Source organism: Trachinotus anak, unplaced genomic scaffold, assembly GCF_046630095.1.
Source record: "Trachinotus anak isolate AG129_WGS33_773 ecotype Australia unplaced genomic scaffold, CSIRO_AGI_Tana_v1 ptg000008l, whole genome shotgun sequence".
Taxonomy (NCBI): domain Eukaryota; kingdom Metazoa; phylum Chordata; class Actinopteri; order Carangiformes; family Carangidae; genus Trachinotus; species Trachinotus anak.
In genome coordinates, this window is record NW_027273859.1 from 27,951,143 (window position 1) to 27,973,953 (window position 22,811).

A 22,811-nucleotide genomic window follows, 5' to 3' on the forward strand; every position below is an offset into this window, starting at 1 on the left:
TACACTAATGAGCTTAAGCGTGAGCTCTTTCATCCCAAACTGTAGGCTCAACAGCAATTTAAAGACGTTTTAATTTGTGTTTGACACTAATTAATTTTTTTTTGTGACCTCTGATGAGAAGAAAAAGCCTCTGAGAGCGAAGCGTCCGTCAGACCTGGTTTAGTCTCGTCTCAGTTGGTAGCAGCTGTGAGTGTTTTATGTTTTACTTAAGAGAAGGAATAAAATACGCTGAAATGTTTTCTTGTAACGTCTTGTGGCTGAAATCAGCTCTGAATTGGACGTTTCTGCAGATGGTGAACTGCATCAGCAGCTCTGCAGTCACAGTTAACATGAGTTTTATTTACTGAAAACAATCTGTGCGCCTCCTCTCTTCATGTCTCATGATTCAAACAGATGTCTTCTGTACGGCCGCTGCTGAATTTCTCTGTCAGTCCAGAGGTTGACTTCTTCATGCATTCTCACAACTGGAGCCTGAGTTTCCCATAAATAAATTACAGCTTTTCATAATTGATTGAGAGAAAAGATGCAGATGTGACAATAGCTGGCAAAACGGCGCAGCGGCTAATTGAAAACATTCTTGAAGGGCTTCCAGATGTTGTTGTCATCTCTCTTCTCTGTCCCACCTCATGAAATATCCACATTATTTTGAAGGTCTTCAGACTTTGAGTCGCTGGTTCGGTCATACTCATTTGTCTCACCTTGTCCGCGCAGCCGTACGTCACACCGGAGGAAGACAGACAATTTTACCGCCTATTTTATCAATATGTCATTTATCATTATAGTAGATGTATCTGATGTTAATGACGATAGTTTATAAAACAGCTTATTAACCTTAATGACAGTGTGATCTTTTACAATTGATAGGTTGTCTCACCTTCAATTATTCTGAGTAATGATGATACAGATTTAATTAATGCTTAAGTGCTGTAATGGCTTTTTTCATGGCTGCACAGCGGCAGAGCAGCTTCACTGAGCTTTTCCTTTATTGTTTGTTGTTTGTTCATATTAGACGTAGTTGGAGCCGCAGCAGAAAGATGGAGGACAGAACAGAGCTTGGTGAATGAAACTGTGATGATAAACCTTCATTGGATGAAATCTTTAATTCATCTTAAAGCTGCTGAACTCCCAGAAAGACAAAGCTGTCATAGAAGTGGAGTAACAAAAAAAAACAAAAAACAAGAAGAATCTGTGTTCCTGCGTCGTCTCTTTGCTTCTCCACCGTCCGTCTGTCTATGTATCTGTGTCTCAGAGCGAATGCCTCGAAAGCGGCGTTCAGTCACACTGTTTGGGAGCACAGATGCACATTCAGTCCTGTGTTCTCTGCAGTCTTAATAGTGTTAACCCGTCAGCTGTCCCCCAAACTGAGGACACAAGCATCTCCAGTGTTTTCGCCACTAAGCCGGATTTTCACTCTTTTTCTCGCCGAGCAAGTAGCCAACACAATTTTCCACTCTCTTCTGCTTGTCTTCCACTGAGAGCCGTCCTCCTGCTGAAGGCTGCTGTCGATGACAAAACCTGCATGAAAATCTTTTTAGAAGCAGCTCCAGATGTGTTTTTATTTTGATTTCCCCTTATTTAAAAAAAAACTGGTTTTAGTCACAGAGAACAAAAGGTTTTTTTGATCACACTTAACCAGAGTAAAGGAAACAGGAGAAGCCTTTATGTAGCTGGACGTAATGGTTGAAAACACAGACAGATTTCTGTCTTTACTCTTCAGGAGCAGCTGAACGTTCTCAGACCTGCTTGTGTAACTGCAGCACCAGGCCTCTGCTCTGTTGTGTGTTTTTAGGACAAGTGTCTTTTTTAAATTTGGCTTTTAAATGTTCAGAAGATTTGGTGAAGGCCTGTTGTATCCATATATGGCTGTGTGGGAAACCAGAATGCTTAATAGTGCCGACCAAAACAGTGTTAGCAGCACTGAATATCAAAAACTGTCGAATACCAAAAGTTGGCATCAATTTCCAGCTGTTCAGATTTTTTTATTCTTTGATCAGATATTTTCGGATTTAAATGAAATGGTTGAATCCGAGGCTGATGTGTGAGGTCTTCAGAGCTGCTCGTGTGTAGACAGCATTTGAAAAAAAAAAAACCCGAATGTTAAAAAAGTCGTTTTGATACCAGAGCTCAGGTATTTTACTTGCATTAATATTTCAAATGATCCGTTGTCCTGCTTATAAATGTGTGTTCCTCTCTTTCTACATCACAAATGTGACGTGTAGTTTTTTTTTAAATACAGCAAACTGAGCTTTGTCGTCTGTTTCACATGAGAAAACTTTGCTTTACCCAAAATAGTTCACCTACTTTCTCTCATCTGGTTTATTCCAGGCCGTCAACTTCCACTCCTCCACACTCCCCCCTCCTCCCCATGCCTCTCTCTCCTCCACTGTACATCTTCTCCTTCCTCCTCTCTCTCTCTCACGGCCTTTGTCTGCTGCCTCGGTGTGTGACTTTGTCCTCCTCTGCGTCTTTCACACTCCCTCTCCGTCTCCATCCCTCTCTGTCCGTTCGCATCGGGACGAGGGGCGCTGGGCGCCTCTGACAGTGCTCCTAATTAAGACGTAAAACTGTGGGCAGCAGGTTTCTGAAGGTTACACTGTCTATACCGCAGGAAGTGATAAAGAATGGAGTCACTGATGACATGTGACGTTTTCACCGGGGATGATGCAAACCGCTGCTAATGAAGCCAGGGCTGGGGAGGAGAGAGCGGAGGGGACAGGGGGCCTCTGTGTGTGTCTTTGTGTGTCTGTGTGTGTCTGTGGAATATTTGCATGTGTGTATGTGCAGAGGCCTCTGGGATTTCAGGGCAGAATATTTGAGTCAATTAGACAGATCGAGTACGTGAGAGTTGCTGCCCTGGACTTACACTGATAAGTCGGTTTCCTCGTACAGTTTATCTGATAGTCCCGCTGTCGACTGCTCACATGATGGAACATCATCCCTGGATCAGAATTCAGATTTCATCATTTATTGACTTTCAGTGGAATCGTATCAGGTTTTGTTATCAGAGTTTTACTGTTCAATGATTTTATGTAAAGTTGTCTTAAAAAAAAAAAAAAAAAAAAAAAAAGCATAGTGCACATGTGAAAAAGCATCATTAGGAATCATCAGCTGAAATAAAGTGACAGAAACTTGACAAAGTTATGACTTGAATCAGTAAGTATGTGATTCATGAATACATAATGAAGACCTGACTACGTATTTCATAGAAACCAGTATTAATGTGTTTTTCTGTGTTAACACATTTCCTGATTGTGATATTAGTTTTGATATAAAGCGCCCAGCCCATGTTTGTCCCTGTGTCTCATGTAAAAAACCAGCACAAAATACAGAGTTCAGGATGAGCCAGCTGCACCTGTGCAGGTGTGACACCACACAGCTACAACATCAGTCTGGAAAGTTCCAAGTGTCCATATGTGGATCAGTTGCTGTGACTTCTGCTTCCTGCTGCACACAGCTGACCTTTTCTCACTAGATGTTTCAGTGTTGTTCTGTGTGTTGACAGATGTGCAAACAAAAGCTGCAGGTCAATCTGGTGACTATTTATTTATCTGTTTTTGATTTGGATAATTGATCAACCCTTTACTTTATAAAATATCAGAAAACAGTTGATTAAATTAAACAATTCATTTCTACATTGAGCACAGACAGCTGCACCTGTCCAGGTGTGACACCACACAACCACACAACCACAACCAGTCTGGAAAGTTCAGTGTGAGTGTGTTGAGTTGTTGCTGTTGTCAGTGTGGTTCTGTACTCACCTGTTCTCACTCTCTTCTGTCGCAGTAGTTTTTTAACACACCCAGAAAGGAATCTGTGCACCGAGGAAAAAAGAAACTGTTTAGTCTTAATTGTTTCAACTAGATAAAGATGACATTGAGCTGTTATCCAAACACATTCCCATCCAGACTCTACATCAGTGTCATGCTCCATCACCGCTGTATGGAGACTCGTCTGAGCATGTGCAGTGGACGTATGAGACCTGTACGCTGTAAATTATAAAAGCTGAAGCACAAGTCAAGCTGCATCTCCCAGCAGAGACGTGAAAGAGAAATGGAAGTGAAAAGCTAATGCATAAAACATGACAGCTGGCGTTTTGTTTTTTTTAGGTTTTTTTTCTTCAGTTGAAATATTCTTAACACGCAGGATGATTAGCATGCATGCCGCCCTGACAGTACAGCTTGACTCCCCAAAAAACTTGGAAAATTGCAACGAAAAAGCTCACGGGCCAGTCGCCGCAACGTCATATGTGGGTCCTTGTGGTGAAATATCCTCTGAGACTTGCAGTATGCATGTTGTAATAAATTACATGGCCACCAACCTCCCCATTAGGAAAACAGCAGTGATATTAGCCTTTTTAATACCATGTAATGGAGAACGGAGCTGCTCCACACTGCTGAATAATTACACTTAATGCTGAGTGTTTGAGATGAGGCCTGAGGCAACTGTGGATGTCTGTAGCCTCCAACATATGCAAATAAATTAACATAATACAGATCGCACTCAGATTTGTGCTCGTGGCGGCAGCAGCAGTCGGAGCGAGCGCTGACCCACTGCAGAGCCTGAAAACAGTGAGAGATCAGTGCTGGTGCAGGATGGAAACCAGGAAAGAGCAGCAACAGAAACTTCTCTTCACATGTGGAAGTCGACATTTTGACTGACTAACTAGAGACTGACTGAGATATCAGCAGGCCAATAACATGAGCTGATATTTTCTCTTTAGATGTTTCAGTATCAGATGTACAGACAAAAGCTGCAACAATGTTTTTCTATTGATTTAAGAATTTAATCATTTAAATGTAATGTAGTTAAATCTGGTGACTATTTATTTATTTTCTATTTATGATTTTGATAATTGATTCATCATTTACTCTAATATCAGAGAAGTGTAAAAAATGTCAATTGTGAAAATCACAAATTGTGAAACCAGCAAAGCATTTCTTATGTCTTAAATTTTTTTTTTTTTTTTTAAAGACTATCTGCACACTGCTCTTGCTCAGCAACACAATTTATTAATCATTGTAGCAGTTCAGTCTTCTATATATGATTTTTTTCTGTATTTTAAACAGTTAATACAGATAATACTTCACCCATCTTGTGTGCCCAGGTGTGTGACAGTGATTCTCTCGTGGGCGTGGGTTTCAATCATCGACAGTGATTTGTGTGTGAGAGACCGAAACGTCAGGATGATCAATAAATTGTGATGCTGAGCCAGAGCGGCCTGTGGGATATTTTCCAACACACCTGCACTTGAGACATTTGCGAATATCTTCATCAAGAAAATAATTTTTTAGTGCTTTGTTGATGCCTAAAGGGGCGTTTATATTGATCTGACGAGGATCTCCGTCAGTGCCATGAAACCTGGGAGACACCTGTGTGCAACATAAGGGCTGAACAATATGCAAAAAAATCATATTGTAGTTATTTTGACATATATTGTGATGAGTCATGATTTTAGTTGGAATGTTTTTTTTGGCTTTGCATTTTCACAAAAAAAGAAAAATATGATGATGTGATTTTTGTTGGGGTTTGTGGGCCAAGACATGATTTATAACAATCTGTTGTGACACATTTGACCTTTTTTAAAAAACTGCAGCTCCTGCAATTTGGATATTTACACTTGGCCACATTGTGATTTCAATGATATTTCTATTAATTGTTGCAGCATTAGAACCACACAGGTCCAGATTTTTTTTGGGAAGGTTTGTAGGAAAGAGAAAATGTTTTTATATAAACCTCACCATGCACCAATCACAAGAAGTTGTACTATGTGTGCGACTTAAAAGTTTCATTGTTTTGCTTTACTACAAACACACATCTGCACACATCAGGCCCATGGAAGACGGCAGCTTTCCAGCAGCAGTATAACGTTTTCTGCTGATTCCACTGAGAGAAACAAAAAAATGAGAACTGGCTCATTTGCATATATTCAAAACTAGAAAGTCAAAGTGAGAAAGGCTTCTTACCTGAGAAATCACATGGTGGACAGTTGATGCATCGAGTTGACACTGATCTGGACAAGATTAAGGACTGAATATTGACAGGAAGTAGTAATACAAGATCGCTGAGTCAAGTATGAAGCTTCACACAAGAAGCTTTTATATTGTCACAGAAATATGCTGCTTTTTGCATTATATCATTTAGCAGGCGTAACAATGGGTATGTGTTTGTGTGTGTATATATATGATATATATGATCATGTATTTTTCCAGCATTCATCCAGATTTTTACGAGTATTCTAATTTTGAAAGAGTCCCTCTCTTCAGCGGTGTAGAAAATACTTTTACGGTAAACACTGCCTGCAGTATTAGTTTAAGATGAACTGGAGGATAAATGTGTGCAGTTGGACTTCAGTCAGTGTGTACATGCGGCACAGTTTTCTACCCACTGCCCCTAAGCTGGTAAATCTCCGCCTCAAACACGGCGGCAGCGCAGCAGCTCGACGATCCTCACACCAGTTCATTGGTGTGAGCGTCTGAGCCCAATGTGAACTGTAGCCCGAATGTGACACAGTGGCTCTGGCCATATGCAAGCTTTTCATCCCTCCTCCCTCTGCTCACACTGGTGTTGTGAGTACACGAGTCATGACTGTTGGCTGTGGCAACACTCTGACTCACATAACCCCTCACAAAAGATCGGGCCAAGCTCCTTCAGCCCAGGCCAAGCCAGGCCGTCTCTGCATAAGACTCTAATTGATTTGATGGACTCGTGCACTGTTCACACCCCTTTCCCAAACAAACAGTCCGCCCAAGATTTGTCTCCATTGAGACAAAGAGGCAGTGCCCGCCCTCCCCTCACAAAGCTCAGCGACTGCCGGAGAAGGCATCGCCGCCCTGCCAAACTTGCTAATTTCACTGCCGGGCCTTGGGGAAGGCTTGAGCGTGCTGTGCGACAATTCATCATACTGCAAACCAAGGCTCCCACCCCCATTCTTCTACCAACTCCCAGGTCAACCAGAGTTGACTCAGGTTCACAGTCATTATGTCACAATCATAGCCAGGAGCCTTGAGTAAGACTGTCGTGAGAACTGCAGTGCAGCCCTTTAGAAAGCAGATGTGCCACAGAGACACACAATACTTGTTTTTATCTGGATTGATTTGAGGTGTGGCCGAACTCCAGGACCTCCACTGAGTATGTCACCCTGTGGCTTTCGTAAAGGTTCACTCCCTGATTTTGAAATGAGCATAACACAATTTTGTCTCAAAGCATGAACAGAGAGCAGAGAGGAAGTGAAGGGACTGGGAGGAGACATTACCAAACGATCTCAGAGATCCCACGGACTCAACACAAAACTGGAGTCCATGTTGCAAGTTGTTTTTGCGATTCAAGCACTTATGGATAACTGTAAAGATCAGGCAAATTACACCAATAACAGACGGAAATATGGCCCCTTGATTTTAGATGTAAACGTTGCATGCATTTTTCACCAAGGACCAAAACTAGAAGAATGTTCCTGCAGCCAAAATGTAGGTGAAGAAAAGTTCCTGTGGTAGAAAAAGGGTCGCCTTTCCATTGCATTGACTCTAAATGTTAAAGAGAACCGGGCAGCTGTTGTTAAATGGTTGGAAAAGACACATGCAGAGATGGCAAGGAAGGTTGTAGATACAGTTCCTGAGGTTGTAAAAGGTTCCTGTATTTGAACTGGTTCATATCTGTCACCTTGTGTGTTCCTGCATTTGAACAAAGGGTTTGGAGGAATGATGATGAAAATGATGATTTAATTGCCGTGTTTGGTTTGTTGTTTACCTTGTGTCATTGTTGGGGCCTATGCCTAAAGGTCATGAGCCTGCTCTCAACCCATAGGCAGTAAGGTGACTCAGCAGCTGAAGTTAGAAAGGCTCTATCAGCTGGAACATGGGAGGTTAGTGTGTCAGGATGGGGGATGCACTGAGCAGGAAAATTTGATCCAGTGGGTGGTTGAAAATATCAGGACACATGTTGTATTCAGTTCCTCTGATCACCCGTAAAAGTCACTCACGGTCCAGACACAGCTCAGACTCAGCAGCTCAACACAGCTTTTAGCTGCTTTTACTTCATTGTTTCGTTTCTGCAGCTGTGCATTGACTGAATGGTTAAGTCCCTTAAACTCTTTCTAACCAAACCCCAAATAGCAAAGTGTCAAAGTAAAACACTTGTGAGTGTAGTGGATCATAGCAGCTGAGGGCAGAGATGGTCAGAGCAGGCAGTTACTGGCTGATATGTCATAACAGTTTAAGAACTGCTTGTATTGCAGCTTCATAGTTCAGTATATGTACAAATACTTGAAAAACTATCAAATTAAATCATTCTTAATGAAAATATCTCACATATGATGTCCTGCAGGTTTACTGTATCTTATGCATCATGCAGACAGACGCACTGTGATGCTCTCTTTAAATCAAGGAAACATGTCTGCAGACGTAGAGAAGAACCACATTCATACACATATGACAAACAATCACAAACAGACGTCTTTACATATGTTCAAAGTTAAATATTAGAAAAGCATATTACTCACCGTTTGTCAGTCTTCAGTCATCACCTGTGGGATGTAGAGTCTTTGGATCATATACATGAGGATGATGTGGTTAAAGTCAATATTACAAAAGTAAGTAGACATTTTCCAATCACAATATGGCAAATATCCGTCCACATCAGTTCAAATCAAATAAATGTTTTTCACTGTCATACATTACATGAGACCAAACTCAAAAAACAAAAGAATGAGATGAACTAACTGGTTTTTACAGCTTCTTCTTCTCAGTCATTAATTTGGATAAAATATATTTGTGAAGCAATAATAATAATACCATTTGGTCATTGCTCAGTCCCGACCTGCACTGATCCTGAACATGTCCCATATGAACTGAACAGTTTACCTGCATCAGGATGCAGCAGCAGACGTGCAGGGAAAACCTGAAGACTTAAATATCTCTTTCTACTTTGTCTTGTGCATTTATTTATTGTGTTACATTGGTTTTTATTCATGTATGCTGCCTTCACACAGAAGTGTATGTGCATGTGTGTTTGGTAAAGTGCAGCCAGTGTGTGTCAGTGCTCATGGCTCCTGTGCTCAGGTCACATTAGCCCAGTTCTCACAGTTCTGAAAAAAAAGAAAAGACATAAACACCTCCCTGCAGCTCCCTGTAGTCAGCGAAGCTTCAGGCTCCTTCACGCTGTTATATTTCCAGCATCGCTGGCCGATGATCACGTTATTTACTGCTTGTATTAACATGCGGCTTGATAAGCATATTTTCTTCAGTAGAGCTAACAAGATGCTTTATCACCGAGCTTTTCCACCCGCTGTCGCAGGCCGCCGCCGCCGCTCGCTCGTATTTCCACCCTGTTAGTTTACAGCCTCGTAAATAACAACTTTTCTCCAGTTGAGATTTAAAGCTGAGTTTTTGCTGTAAAATCAGATTTAACTTTGAACATGAAGACAGATTTTGGTTGTGAGTTATGAACCCAGAAGCTTTGATGTAAATCAGCTGTGAGCTCTGCTAAATAAGCAGAACACCTCTGGAAAATACAGCAACAACAACAACCACGCAGAGTTAATATTTTTAAACTTTATTTAAACTTTGTGCTTTTAGCCTTTATTAAATTTTTCAGAAACAATACAAAGGTATTATCATTTTAAATGATGCAAATCTCATTTATGTGTCAAAATACTCAAGAAATTATGTAAATTTTAAGCTGAAATATTTTGACAGTACAGATGCAGTAGAGACAGTATGTAATGTTCAAGATTTTTCACACTGATTTCACTTGTATTTCATGTTCAGAAATGAAAAGAAATATCAGTTTATTGTAGAACACGAATAAACAGGTGTTTTTTTTTAAGGCAAAAATCATAAACAATAAATGATGTACACTAACTGATTAAAATATTTAAAAACGACTTTTAACATTTCTCTGTGTCAGAGCCGAACACTAATAACGCAGCTACAGATGTTCACGCCCTGGCAGGAATAAAATAAAACCAAAATTGTCAGAGAACCTAATAATAAGTAATTCATCAGCCCACAATGCAATTATCCCCTCTGTGCCTTTGATTAGACACAATTTCCCATTAATGCCTTTGTTTTACCTCTATGTGTGATTGTAGTTAATGATGTCAACTGCAGGAACGCCGTGCACGCTTCCTGGCGGTTCACGTCGACACGTCATTAGCTGCAAATCTGCGTCTTTAATTTGTTGATTAACTCTTAAAAGAAAAGCGAGGGCTGTGATCTCTCCCTCGCTAATTGCGTCTGAAGGATCAATGATTCTGTCACGATACAAATATGAGACGATGCAGTTATAGATTTGGGAAACACTTTTTTTTTTTTTTTTTGTTTACAGAATTGCTGGAAAAAATCTGAATAATAATAAAAAATCAGTAGAACATTTAAAAAACGTAACAATCGAGACACACATTGTCACACACATGACAGAAACATGTTCAAATCAAACATCTCTTCTGCCTTTTTTTCCTTCTTCTTCTTCTTCTGTTTTTTTCTCGCACTTGCTCCAGATTCAGTTCGGGTCGTGGTCGACCCAGACCAGCCTTCCCTTTCACCTCTCGGCCGGGCGCGGTGCCAAAACCATTTCCTCCTGCATTAGCCTCATCAGGGACTTTAATATGTGCCACCCTGTAGGAGAGGATCCGCCCTGGCACGTGCACAACACAAACACACACAGCACACACACAACACACACACACACCGCCCCGTCTTGACAGCTCACTCCAATTATTGGCCCTTCCCTGTCGCATGGCCTGCATCTCCTGCTCAGAGCAGATCGCATGTGACCCTGTCCAGCATGCCGCTGGTGGAGGGGGGAAGAGGGGGAACCACGCAGGGAACAGGAGTAGCAACACACACACACACACACACACACACATTTACACACATTGAAGGGACACTTTCCAAAAAAATGAGGCCAATCAAAGAGTTTCATTCCAAAATGAAAATATATCTGCTCGACTGGCATCAAAGTAAAGCACATTGCTGCTAATGAGTCATCTTAAGACCTTTGTTTACAAATAGGTTTGTGAAGATTGAATCATCTGTGTTTTTAAAATATTGACAGATTAATTTAAGGCGACAAAGTTTAGCCCAAATGGATATTAAACATATTTATATCTGGAAAGAAACAGTTTTTTTCCCTTTATCGCTTAAAATAGAAAAAAAAAGAAATGATCTATCTGGTTTTGTGAAGGTGCAGACAGATATAAAAGCTCCTCTTACAAAACAATGTATTAATTATGTAAATTATAATTAAATCCTTGTTGCAGTGAGGAGAGAAACACAGAGGAGTGGCTGCATTTTACTGAAGAATAATATTGGTTTTGTCACATTTCTAGCGCATTTACATTTTTTTTTTCTTGCTGATATGAGAAGCTGATTTCAGTGCCAGTACGCGACAGAAAGTAAAACAGTTTAATTATTACACATTTCTGAATTACTCAGTTTTGCAGCAGTGATTATACAGCAGATATATTAGTACACCGTCCGCTGTTTTGTGCTCGTGTGTGACTTCGTGTTCACAGTTAAGCTGCACCAGTTGATTCTCACAGTTCATTGTCTCTGTTGTTTTTAGTGCAGACAGCCGTGTTGACGACGTGCACATGAACAAAAAGTCAGCAATGATAGGTGGAAATTCTGCTCTGAAGTTTCTCCTTCTGCACATGTTGTTTGCTCCAGGGCGCAGTTTGCACTGTGGGAAGTTTCGTCCTGAAATCCTCACCAGCTTCACGGAGGCTGTTAATCCACATTTTAATCAGCATCTAAAAACCCTGAGGTGTTAGCAACACCAGAGTTCATCCCACATACCATGAAACAAGAGAAACAAATGTGATAGTGACGTATTAACAGGGCAAATATTGCACACACTTTATTTAAGATGCTCGTTGATGGGGCCGCAACCTGGAGACATGATGTGAGCTTATGTTTTTGGTTGCGGTTCTGAGTGTTTGTGGCGTCTCTCCTGGGCCTCTCTGCGAGGACAGTTGTGGCGATGATGTGTAATTTAAAAGTACAGATGAGCCCAGTGGCTCTTTGTGGAGGCTGATACACTGTGGCACCCAGAGAAAAATTAACAAATGGCCTCCTCTTTATGTTTGGTTTGCGTTGGGAGTCCTCGTTCAGAGAGGGTTGCACATGTTCCTGCAGATCTGAGCTTTTGGGACACTCAACAGCTGCGTGTCCACTGCACAACTGGATTTTTTTTTTTTTGCTAGAATTCAGCTGCTTCAACTCAGTGTCCTCCTTGTTTGGTCTTGCGTCGCAGTTTTTCTTGTATTTTCTGTTGCCAACTATCGCCTGAGAAACTTTTATCTGTACAATACTGTTTTTGGTGGTTTGCAGAATTCGAAAATGTCACGCTATAATTTTCCAATTCCAATCTGCCCACCTTTCTGCTTTTCCACTCAGCCTTGAATGCTGCTTTCATTTTTAGAAACCACACAGAAGGCTGCAAAAGGCTCAAACTTAAGGTGTCGCGACCCTTCAGAAGTACCAAAACTTTTACCAAAGGAACACAGAGCTCCGAACAGGTTTTCGGTAGCCTCTTAGCACCGCCAAAAGCTGTGACTAGTTCTTCCTACAAGCATCTGTTTAGCACTACTAGCTAAAAAGAGACAGGAGTGTTTTTGTGAATGCATTACACAACAAATGTTAAAATCTGGAGCATGTGGGCATCACGTGGGAAATGGAGGGAAAGCTTTGGGTGATAAAAAAATAAAAATGAAAAAGTCTTAATGTAAGTCTGTCGCCTCGCAGGTCATGAAACAGGCTGGCGTGCACGTTGAACAAAAGTGTCATTGTACCAGGAGAAGGTATGGTCTATAAACTGGCTCTGTCTTGACAGACTGAGTGCCGCGGTTCATTAGCTGTAAACCCAGTTGTCTGACTGGAGTGGGCTGACTTGGGGGAGGCCTGTCTAAATCACTTCAGCACATATCAGTCCAAGAACAATCTCTCCTCTGTCTGATCCTCCTGGCACCGCTCCACACCGATCCTCCCACGATCTCCCTCTCTTATGATTATTTTATCATTTTAAATTCTTTATGCCGCATTTGCCATGGCACCGGCCCCGCTAGAGCAGAGCGGCGCGTTGGCCATACAGTACATTCACACTACAGTTATTTGGACGGCGCTCCGGTGTGGCTCTGTCCCGGTCCCTCGGTTGGATTCTGCACGTCCATTAGTGCCATCTGTGCCTTCCTGCACCGTCTGTGAGGGCCCCGTCGACGCCAAAACGATTGGCATTTCTCTGGAACAACCAGAGGGATGGTGCCCAGAGCTTTTAGCTGCCAATGATGTGCGCTTACACTGACAAAACCAGAGAGGGCGGGGGTAGTGGGGTGGTGTTTGGGGGGGGAACAAGCGAGCAGGAGGCCCAGGCAGGAAACAGCTGCACCTACAGTACTGTGGCATCCATGTTCAAGCTTCAGGAGATACCACTTATCCCTGCTACAACCGACAGCTGATCCAGAGTCAGAAGCAGTTCTGTGGTTTTCATTTGAGACGTTTATCTGGCAGCATCACGCACAGTGACGGGCTGCATGAGTGAACAGTACAGGTACAGGTAGATAAACGCTTCATAAGTAAACAGGAAACAGAGCAGTAACTGTTTAAATCAGGACACATGCACAGACGAAGCTCTTGATATCCTGTAGTTTTCTTTGCCTGATAACCTGAGCGTAAAGTTCCATGGACTCAGGATCAGCCTTGTTTCCGAAGGTGCAGTGGCAACTTCAACTTAAAGAAGCAGAAATGCTAGGCTAACACTCGTGGACGGTTCGGACCATACAACCTGACCATTTCTGTCACTGTCAGTTTCTCTTCTGTGCGACTCAGTAAAAGATTCTCCTGTGTGCAGGAACCAGGAGCCGCTGATTCTCTGACAGTCTGCAGACCATATGCTGCCGCCCGCTAGCTTATCTTTTTACCACAAGCTGTCGCTCACACCCTCCCTGCTCTCAGGGTCAGTCCAGTAGTCGTCAGAGTCTGATTACCCATCATCCACCACTTTACTCATACTGAGGTTCACCATTGGACTGTAGCCAATCATATCAGCTTCTGGCAATTTCACAGGGTGACGATAGGACGATCTGACTATGAAGAACTTTGTGAAACCCTAACATCAACGCTATCTAGAGTCTTTATTAGACAGAAAATACTGTACAGAGCATAAAATACATTATATGTCCAAACATATGTGGACAGCTTTATGTAGTTTTGGTCTGGACAACACTAAAGACGGTAGACGATACTTTAGGTAATGCAAGAAGAATACGAACACTCACTGTTGTACTTTTTTTTTTCCTTGTTTGCATGAGGTCAGGTGGTGTCAGTGAAGGAATAGTTAATGATAAAGCATTCAATGACGTTTGAGGCAACAGTTTTTGTTTGACCCTTTCCTTTTTGAACATGAAATCAGGTCCATAACGAGAATGTTTCCCAGTTGAGAGTGGAGGAACTTGACCGGCCTGGGCCACAGACTGTGAACCAGGCCTTCCCAGAAGAATGGAGGCTGTTATAGCAGCAGATTTGGAACAAGATATTCAGAAATCATAGACATGTAATGTTCAGGTGCTCACATACTTCAGACCTTGTAATAAGGGGAAAAGTTGTAAATGTTTCCTAGCTTCAACTCGGAGGCATCACTTCTTCTCCATCATCTTCAAGTGAGGAGTTACAGTTTTTTTGTTTTTTTTTATGTTGTCCTCCCATGTACCTTATGTGCCTGTATAATCTTTATTCATCTCTTTACAATGAGAAGAAATGCCTGAGTTGTCAGCAAGCATCATGTATTTGGCCGAGTCTCAGGTGGCTCTGATTTCCCAGCAGGCCAGATGGCAGCGCTGTGTGGGCAGTGTGTGTGTGTGTGTGTATGTGTGTGTGTGTGTGTGGACGAGGGGCTGCGAGAAGAGGGCCAGCAGCCTCGTGGAGGGAGGATTGCTCACACTCTGGCTCTCTCCTCTGTCCCCGTGCAGCTGTGCTTCTCCGTCCAACTTGAACTTTTAATTTGTTCAATATGTGGCCGAGAACACGGACTAAAACCGAACACATGTCTGGTGGCTGAGGCTCGACAGGCAGGGCCTTGAAGGGGACGACGACACCGTGTGGAGGTGTGTTTTTAACTTGTCAGAGGGTCGGCTGCTCCACCAGAGAGGACGACTGTGGGTTCAGTTCACACTTTTTTGTCAAAGGGGGGGATGTCTAACACGTATGGTACTGACAGTACTTTGGTGGATTGCACCAACATGGATCAGATCAAACCACCATGATGATCATATCACCAAAATTAGCATGTGTAAGCTAACGGGAAAAAGGATTGATTCCTTTTACACTGCTAGCCGAGTTTGCCTGAGAGGACACACAGTGCAGGGAGCAATGTGATCACATGCACAAAGAGCGCACTCACAGACACAGGCCACGCAAACTGGATAAAATGGATCCATCATGTCTCATCACTGGGTTGGTAAATGTCGCAGCCTCCGTGTGAGACGCTTCAGTAGGTGGTTGTGTGTTTTTGAAACTTATTTCAGGGCTGCAGCTCACTGTTTCATCCCCAAAGGCAGTGTAACTGTAGTGTTTCTTCTCTGCTGTGCAGGTAACAGGTGTGTTTACAGTCTCTGAAAGATGGAAAAGGAGTGAAAATACCTCGGTTCACCCAGGTGTTGTGTTTACATAACTGCTGATTGGAGCCGGTAAATACCTGCATCTGCTGCAGAGTCATTTGACCCGGGTGTGAATGCTGATTGTACCTTTTTCCATTGGCAAAAAAAAAAGCCAGATGTTAGTGAGTCTGAGTGGGTTTTGTGGATCACAATATGAGTCAGTATCTGGTGTGACCACCATTTTCCTCATATTGTTGATTATGGCTCATGGAATTTTGGGCCGCTCCTCTTCTGTGGCTCTGTGAAGTTGCTGGATATTGGCAGGAAGTGGATCGTGCTGTCGCCCATGTAGATCTGAAGCATCCCAAACATGCTCAGTGGCTGACATATCAGGCTGTGCAGGAACCGGGATGTTTTAAGCTTCCAGGAGTTGTGAACATCACACTGCAACATGAGGTGATGGTGGCAGATGAATGGCACGACAACAGGCCTCAGGATCTCTGTGTGTGTCTGTATCTTTTGTGTTTAAAGAAAAAGCCTTAGATATTTTATTTCAAGCTTTTTTTTTTCAGCCCAGAAAACAGAAAACTCACAGAAAGCAAAAACAAAAGTGTTGCATTTATATTTTTGTTCAGTATATATATATATATATATATATATATATATATATATAGAGAGAGAGAGAGAGAGAGACTCCTCTCGCCAGTCACACCCTGAGAAACACCCGGTGTTTTTTTACTTCCACATGCCCTAACCAGTAAAAGCCTGTTAACTCCACCCTTGGCTTGGTGTGAGTGTGTCTGAAGAAAGCCCAGCAGCCTCCCTTCATCCAGAGTTGAGCAGTTTCACCTGTGGAGCACTTGGAGTTTACTGCTTCATAAGTCTTTCATTCTCTTTGTTGCCTTTGAAAACTCTGTGAACCTGCTCAGGTAGAGGTGGAGCAGCAGGATACACGTGTGCTCACTGTGCGGCACAAAACACTTTGCTGTTCAGCTCATTAACAATTTGTCAGAACAACAGACGAGTGTTGGAATAGTGTTGCGGTGGTCCTGTCCTGTTGCTGTTGGATTAACTAAGCCTCAGATTAACTAAGCTACTGTATAGCTGCAAAGCTCTAATGTGGGGGGAAAAAAGTGTCTGTTCTGGTGATAAAATCTTTCAAAGCCTGTAGCTTATCACTGCAAAATAAGCATCTTGCAACTGGATTACAACTCTCATGCTTGCAAGTGTTTTCGCACTACAGTCCAGATGGGAGATTCGTTCTGTAACCTCAATAGATGCTTCTTTTGTGCATCTTTTTTTTTTTTTTTGTCTTTGATATTGTAAATGTGACAAACTATACAATCGATTAATACAACAAGCCAGCACAAACATTTGGATGGGAGCAAACTCTTCATCAGCTGTGTTTATTCTCTGTTATTTGTCTCTCAAAAATTGTCACGGAGATTCATTTCAAACTTGTTCCGAGCAGGCGTCACGAAGCCGCAAACACATGGTAACTTCATTTTAAATTGTAGTTTTGTGTAACTTATAAATGATCGACATCTGCTCGATTATTAAATGAATTAGTGAGGGAAAGTTAAGAGAATCTGGACATTAAAACACAAGTGGAACCTCCAGGGTTAGACTCACGCTCTGGATCAGGGCCCAGCAGCCCACACTGTGACCTACAAGTTTCATAAACATGTGACGTTATGATGTTGAGGTGAACTGACAGTTTTGGAGCCATCCACCATGGAGCCACTGTACTGAAACCCCCTGAGACGCAGTACCTGCACACAAAACATGACTAATGCTCTCTTTAGGTCTCTTTGGACGAGTCCAGTTGCAGCCTTCAGCTTTTCCTGCTCACTAAAAGCGTTTCATGCCGTCTGAATATGTCAGAACAAACATTTCAAATGCTTCACATTTGATCTTTAACCGTATCCATGTCTGTAATGACAGAGTCATTGTTCATTATAGGTACTTTCTTGTATAAGTGAATGATTGTTTGCAGATGTGACTTTTAAAAAGGTGCTGAAAGAGTGTAGTTGACTTTGGAAGTGATTGCAGTTTGCACACACACTATGAAAGCCACGAAACTAGTCGGCGTGCTCCGTGGTTGTGAGACAGGTTTGGATAAACTGTTCCACCTTTGTCGACACAAACAGTCTTTTCCAAGTCGCCTTTTGCAGTGAGAAAATGGAAACGTTGACTTATACAACTCAAAGGTCCCATATTGTATAAAGAGAGACTTATTACTCATTATAAAGCAGGTCTAGATGATACAAACACTATGAAAGTATCAGAGTTTGCAAACCACAGAGAAATGCACACAGCCTGTATTCAGAAACTGAGCCTTAAAACCAGCCGTCAGGACTTCTGGAACTTTGTGATGTCACAACAAAGCAGTCACTGCTCTCAGCTATGCTCCAAGCCCCGCCCACCTGGACCCACCATTCAACCTAGCAGGATTTGGTTTGTTTACCTGAAATCTGCTACATTTTATTTGATCAGTCAGAAAACAGCCAGCCAATCAGAAGAGAGGCTCAGAGCATATGGCACCTTTAATATTTTTTTTATTGTTGCATCTGGTGGTTGTAATGCAGTTGTGGCGTTTAAGCTACACATGTAATTCGCAAACGGCAGTAGCCTTTGTTGACCTGTGTGAGTAAGCACACTCATACGAATAATAGCAAATTATAGACCAATCTATATCTAAGCCTATTCACTGTATGTACATATTAATATATGTATTGATTTTATTTATTTCTTTTGCAAGTTATATGTTTGAAATTACACGAAATAAATAATTGGAAAAAAGTAGTGGAGAGACCCACCAGCTGCAACAATACAAAAAAACATTAAAAGGTCCAACAGGCTCAGAGCTTCTCTTCTGATTGGCTGACTGACCTGTTGTTACTAGAGCTCCAGAGAGAAGCCTGAGAGAGGAGATGTAAAACTACACTGAGATGGTTTTTGGTTCTTAAAACCACAGATATATCTTCTTATGGAGATCAACACTTCAGATAAAACAATGCAGAAGAGTAAAATATGAACAGTTTTGAACAGACAAAGAGCAACGACATTGTCAACTACCCAAAATGCAATGCATTGTATAAAAAAGTTAAAAGAGTGTCATAAAGTTTGGGATAGTAACCAGTTTTTCAGCTTAGGGTGTGAACACAGCAAAAGATGACAATTAAAATCAAACACACACACACACACAGAGTCTCCACTTCCCTTCTGGAGCTCTGCCTCAAGTTACAAGCCAACAGTCCAAGTGACAAACATGTTGTCACTGGGCAAACGTGGACCTCAGCAGCTTCCTGTCAACACACGGCGAGGGCCCGGCTAACACCAACCTTAAGACACGACGCTGAGAGGAAGAGTATTCAGCGCCACCAAAGGATCATTTCATATGCTCAGACCAAACAGTCCTTCGGTTTACTGTGACTACACAGCACTTTCAAAAAATTTGCAGAACAGGGTTTGGAGTGAATGGAGCAAGAATCCTGTTTGGCACCATTTAATCTCTTTGTTGTGTTGTGAGTTGTTTGTAGAAAATTTAAATAATTGATTTCAGTGGACATTCATTTGCCCTTATTTTTTTTTTACATTTTATAGATTAGAATATGATTCATTTATCATAATAACAGACACATACAGTTGTAACTTTAAGTTTAAACACATTATCTGCATTTGAGATTCATGCTGCATCTTTCAGGTAGATCAGCAAAGATGGTGTCAGTATATTTCTGTTTATTTCCATAGAAAGCCAGCGGAGCGTCTGTGATGAACCTTATTAATCAAAGTCTTCATTTGGAGGTTGATGCCTCTCTCTGACCCCCACCTCACCCCCCCTCTTGTCTCTACACCTCTCCCTCTCGCCACCTGACTCATCCGCCCGTCCATCCGCAGTCACGCTCACGTCTTTCTGATGAGATTTCACTGACAGTCCATGCTGACATATTCAGACTATTGTTCTGCCGCTCCGGGTGGCACAGGTGGGCCTCCGTCTCTCCAACATGGCCCAGTTACAAGGCGGCCCTCGCTGCCAAGTCAGGCCCCCGCTCATCCGGGAACAGGGGAGCTGGAATGGGTTTGACCGTATTGTGCCGCACCTGCTTCGCCCTCGCACCAGATCCCCCCTGCTTCACCCTGCCATCCTGCCTCTGCAGAGAGCGCTCCTCCTCCTCGCCGAGCCCCCCCGTGCCGTAAAACCCGTAAAATCCACTGAACTTAGCCGCTCTGACGGCCGCGGCCAAAACAGCATCTGATGTGCCTTATTTGTTGACTGTGTGAGATTAGTTGCAGAGGGTACACGTCGAGGGGCTTACCATGCAGAAATGGAGAGAAGCCCCCGCTCCTCCACCAAACAACCACCAGCCCTGCCAAATAATGAGAAATGGAAGATTCTCCAGCTTGTCTAAAGCCCTCGTCACAGTCGGTCCGTGCACACTTCTGCTCCCGAGCCAGACTGTAGTGCAGATACTGTACGAGGAACTGGCTGCTGAGTGCTTGTGTTCAGCAGGCAGCTCCCGGGCCAACGTCCCTGGTCATCTCTGCCCATGATACCCTCCATGGGAAGCTGCAGCCTGGACTGTGTGAGGCCTGTACATGCAAGAGTGCAGCTCCAACACGTGCACATTTTAATGCAAATTCAGTCCAGCCGTGGATCAGGTCTTTTCAAATCAGATTCTGTGCTAATTCAAATCTTTCCAGCCTAGTTAACCTGTCACACATGTGAACAATAATATCAGGTTTTCTATTGTTCCATCAACACTAATGCAGCTTGGGCTGCGATCAATTCATATAATCACAGGGTTGATTGATATTTGTGATTTTCGCTCTGCAGATGAAGTAGTCATGCAGAAACTTATTTGTGAATATTGTTGTGATTCAAGAACTGTCACTGTTATTTTCCAGTAGCATCTAGTGCCAGAACACCCACTTTACCGCCAAAAAAAACCACACAACATGACCAATCAATTAAAAATCTCTTAGTCAACCAGGAACGTAATGACTGAATCCTGCAGCTTAAGTCGCCTACGAGCAGCAAACAGCTGAAGTCACCTGAAACAGTAAACCTCTGCAAGTACGTCCTGGGATGTGATGATGAAGCAACAGCAAGACTTTGATGTTTTGATACATTTCAAGAGATACTGGACAGAAAATATACCTTCATACTGCATCAAGGTCTGCGTCGTTTCTGTGACAACCAAAGTAGAAAATGCTAAGACTCATCCAGAAACAGTGAGATCAGTTCTGGACAATAAGAACTAATGATGGTGGAGATCCAGAGAAACCAGATTATTGAGACCTCTTACCCCGTCTTTGATTCAAGACCGGCACATTATTAAAGGCAGGGGTGGACAGTAACAAAGTACAGTCACTAGAGTACTGTACTTCAGTGTATTTTTCCAGTATTTGACAGTATTTTTCTTTTAGAAAGTTTTACTCCGCTACTCTTAAAGACAAATGTTTCTATGAAGTAGTCAGAGGAATGAGTCTGACTTTATTTTAGAAATAAAGAAAGTGTTTGCTGAGTTTACTACGACCAAACTTCATCACTGCCTAAAAAAATAAGAAATACAGAAACTACAACGGCTCCTTTTGTTGATTTATTGTGTTTTTACAACCGTTTCTATCGTCTTTGTGTCACATTCTACAAGCTTTTTATTCTCCACTCAGTAGTTTCAGAGTCATCAGGTTCTGTAAATGTGGTCAAATACAACAACATGTTGACATGAAAAATGTATTTTTGAATACTTCAGTTTTTTTAAAAGCAAGTACTCCAGTACTTTCACTTGTAATGGATTCATATTTGAGCTGGAGGGTCTATACTCTGACCCAGAGCTGTGGCCTTGGTCCACCTCTGATCAAAGGCTTATTCTGTCTGAGACCTGCAGCTTGAAGAGATCTGAGTTTGGTCAGTGACTGATGACACACAGAGAGAGAGAGAGAGAGAGAGAGAGAGAGAGAGAGGCCAAGTAATGACAGCAAACAGTTTTTTTTAGTGTGTTCATCTGTGGAAATCGACTCATTGACACTTATTTATTTCAGTTTTTCTTGGACTTATTTTGGACACAAGGATTCACCACCAGGACTCATCATCTCTTCTCTGGTCCTGGACTGTTTGTCATGCACACGTGCACATGCACACGTGCACATGCACACATGCCAGTTAGAAATTCAGTCACATGTCTACAAGTTAAAATAGTGTCATTAACCTGTGAACCTGCACGGAGGCTCAGAAGTTCACACTGTGGCCTCACAACCAGAAGGTCCTGGGTTCAAAGCTTCTGTTTGGGAGTATTTACCCATGATTCCTGTGGTTTCCCTCTCACCCCAATGGACGTTTGTGTTGCACATTAAAGGGTTAATTCGCCCAAATTGCAAGAAACTCCATCTCATTTGAACCGTTTCAATAACTACTCTGTCCTGGTCAGAGCAGAGGCATTATGGGAAAACAGCACACAGACTGAAGCAAGTGAGAAACTGTGTGTGAGGTTTTCCTGTGGTGATTGGAGTGAACCCCCTGCTGCGGTCGCCCTCAGATATGGAGTCCTCGTTAGCTGCTCTCTGCTCCTCAAACTCTCAGACTAACTACCTGTATGATGTCTCAGAAACACAGCCCTGCTGACAACCAGCAGTAAACAGAGAGAGAGAGAGAGAGAGAGCGAGCAGCAGAGCTGTGTGTGAGCAGGAGGTTGGAGGGCGCCGGGCTGCTGGGGATTCGCTGTGCGAGAGCTCCCTCTTGGTGCCAGTCGGCCTACTGTTGGTGATGAGGCTGCTGCTGCACTGAGAGGCTCAGACAGCTGCTTCGACACCAAACACACACACACACACACACACACGTTGAGACCATGCACAGGAAGACCTCACTTCATGTTTTTAGGTAGAGAGGGAGCAGAGACGCTGCTGCAGCTTCACCAGTTGATGCTTCAACACAGTTTTCAACTGAATGAATGAATCTGTGAAAAGTGTGTGTTTTATAATATTATCTCCTTCAGTGTGTTACAGTTTTTTTACTTTATATTTCTCTTTATTATGGACTTAAAAAAAATTATTTTAGTAGAAATATCTGTTATGAAGGAGTCAAATATAAAATAATAAGTACTAAAAATATATGTAAATTAAATTATTTGGAAAAACTTGAACATGTTGATAAGAAATATTAGAAAATATATATATTTTAAAAGAGCTAGAAAAAGTAAATAGGTGGTTATGAAAGTCTGAATTC

The 22,811-nt window shown here is 42.3% G+C and overlaps 1 protein-coding gene across 1 annotated transcript in view; it reads left to right on the forward strand.

The window, feature by feature from the left end:
- Positions 1 to 22,811, forward strand: part of antxr2a (ANTXR cell adhesion molecule 2a) — an 82,320-nt gene that overhangs the window by 56,779 nt on the left and 2,730 nt on the right. The gene's annotated exons all lie outside the window — the stretch shown is intronic.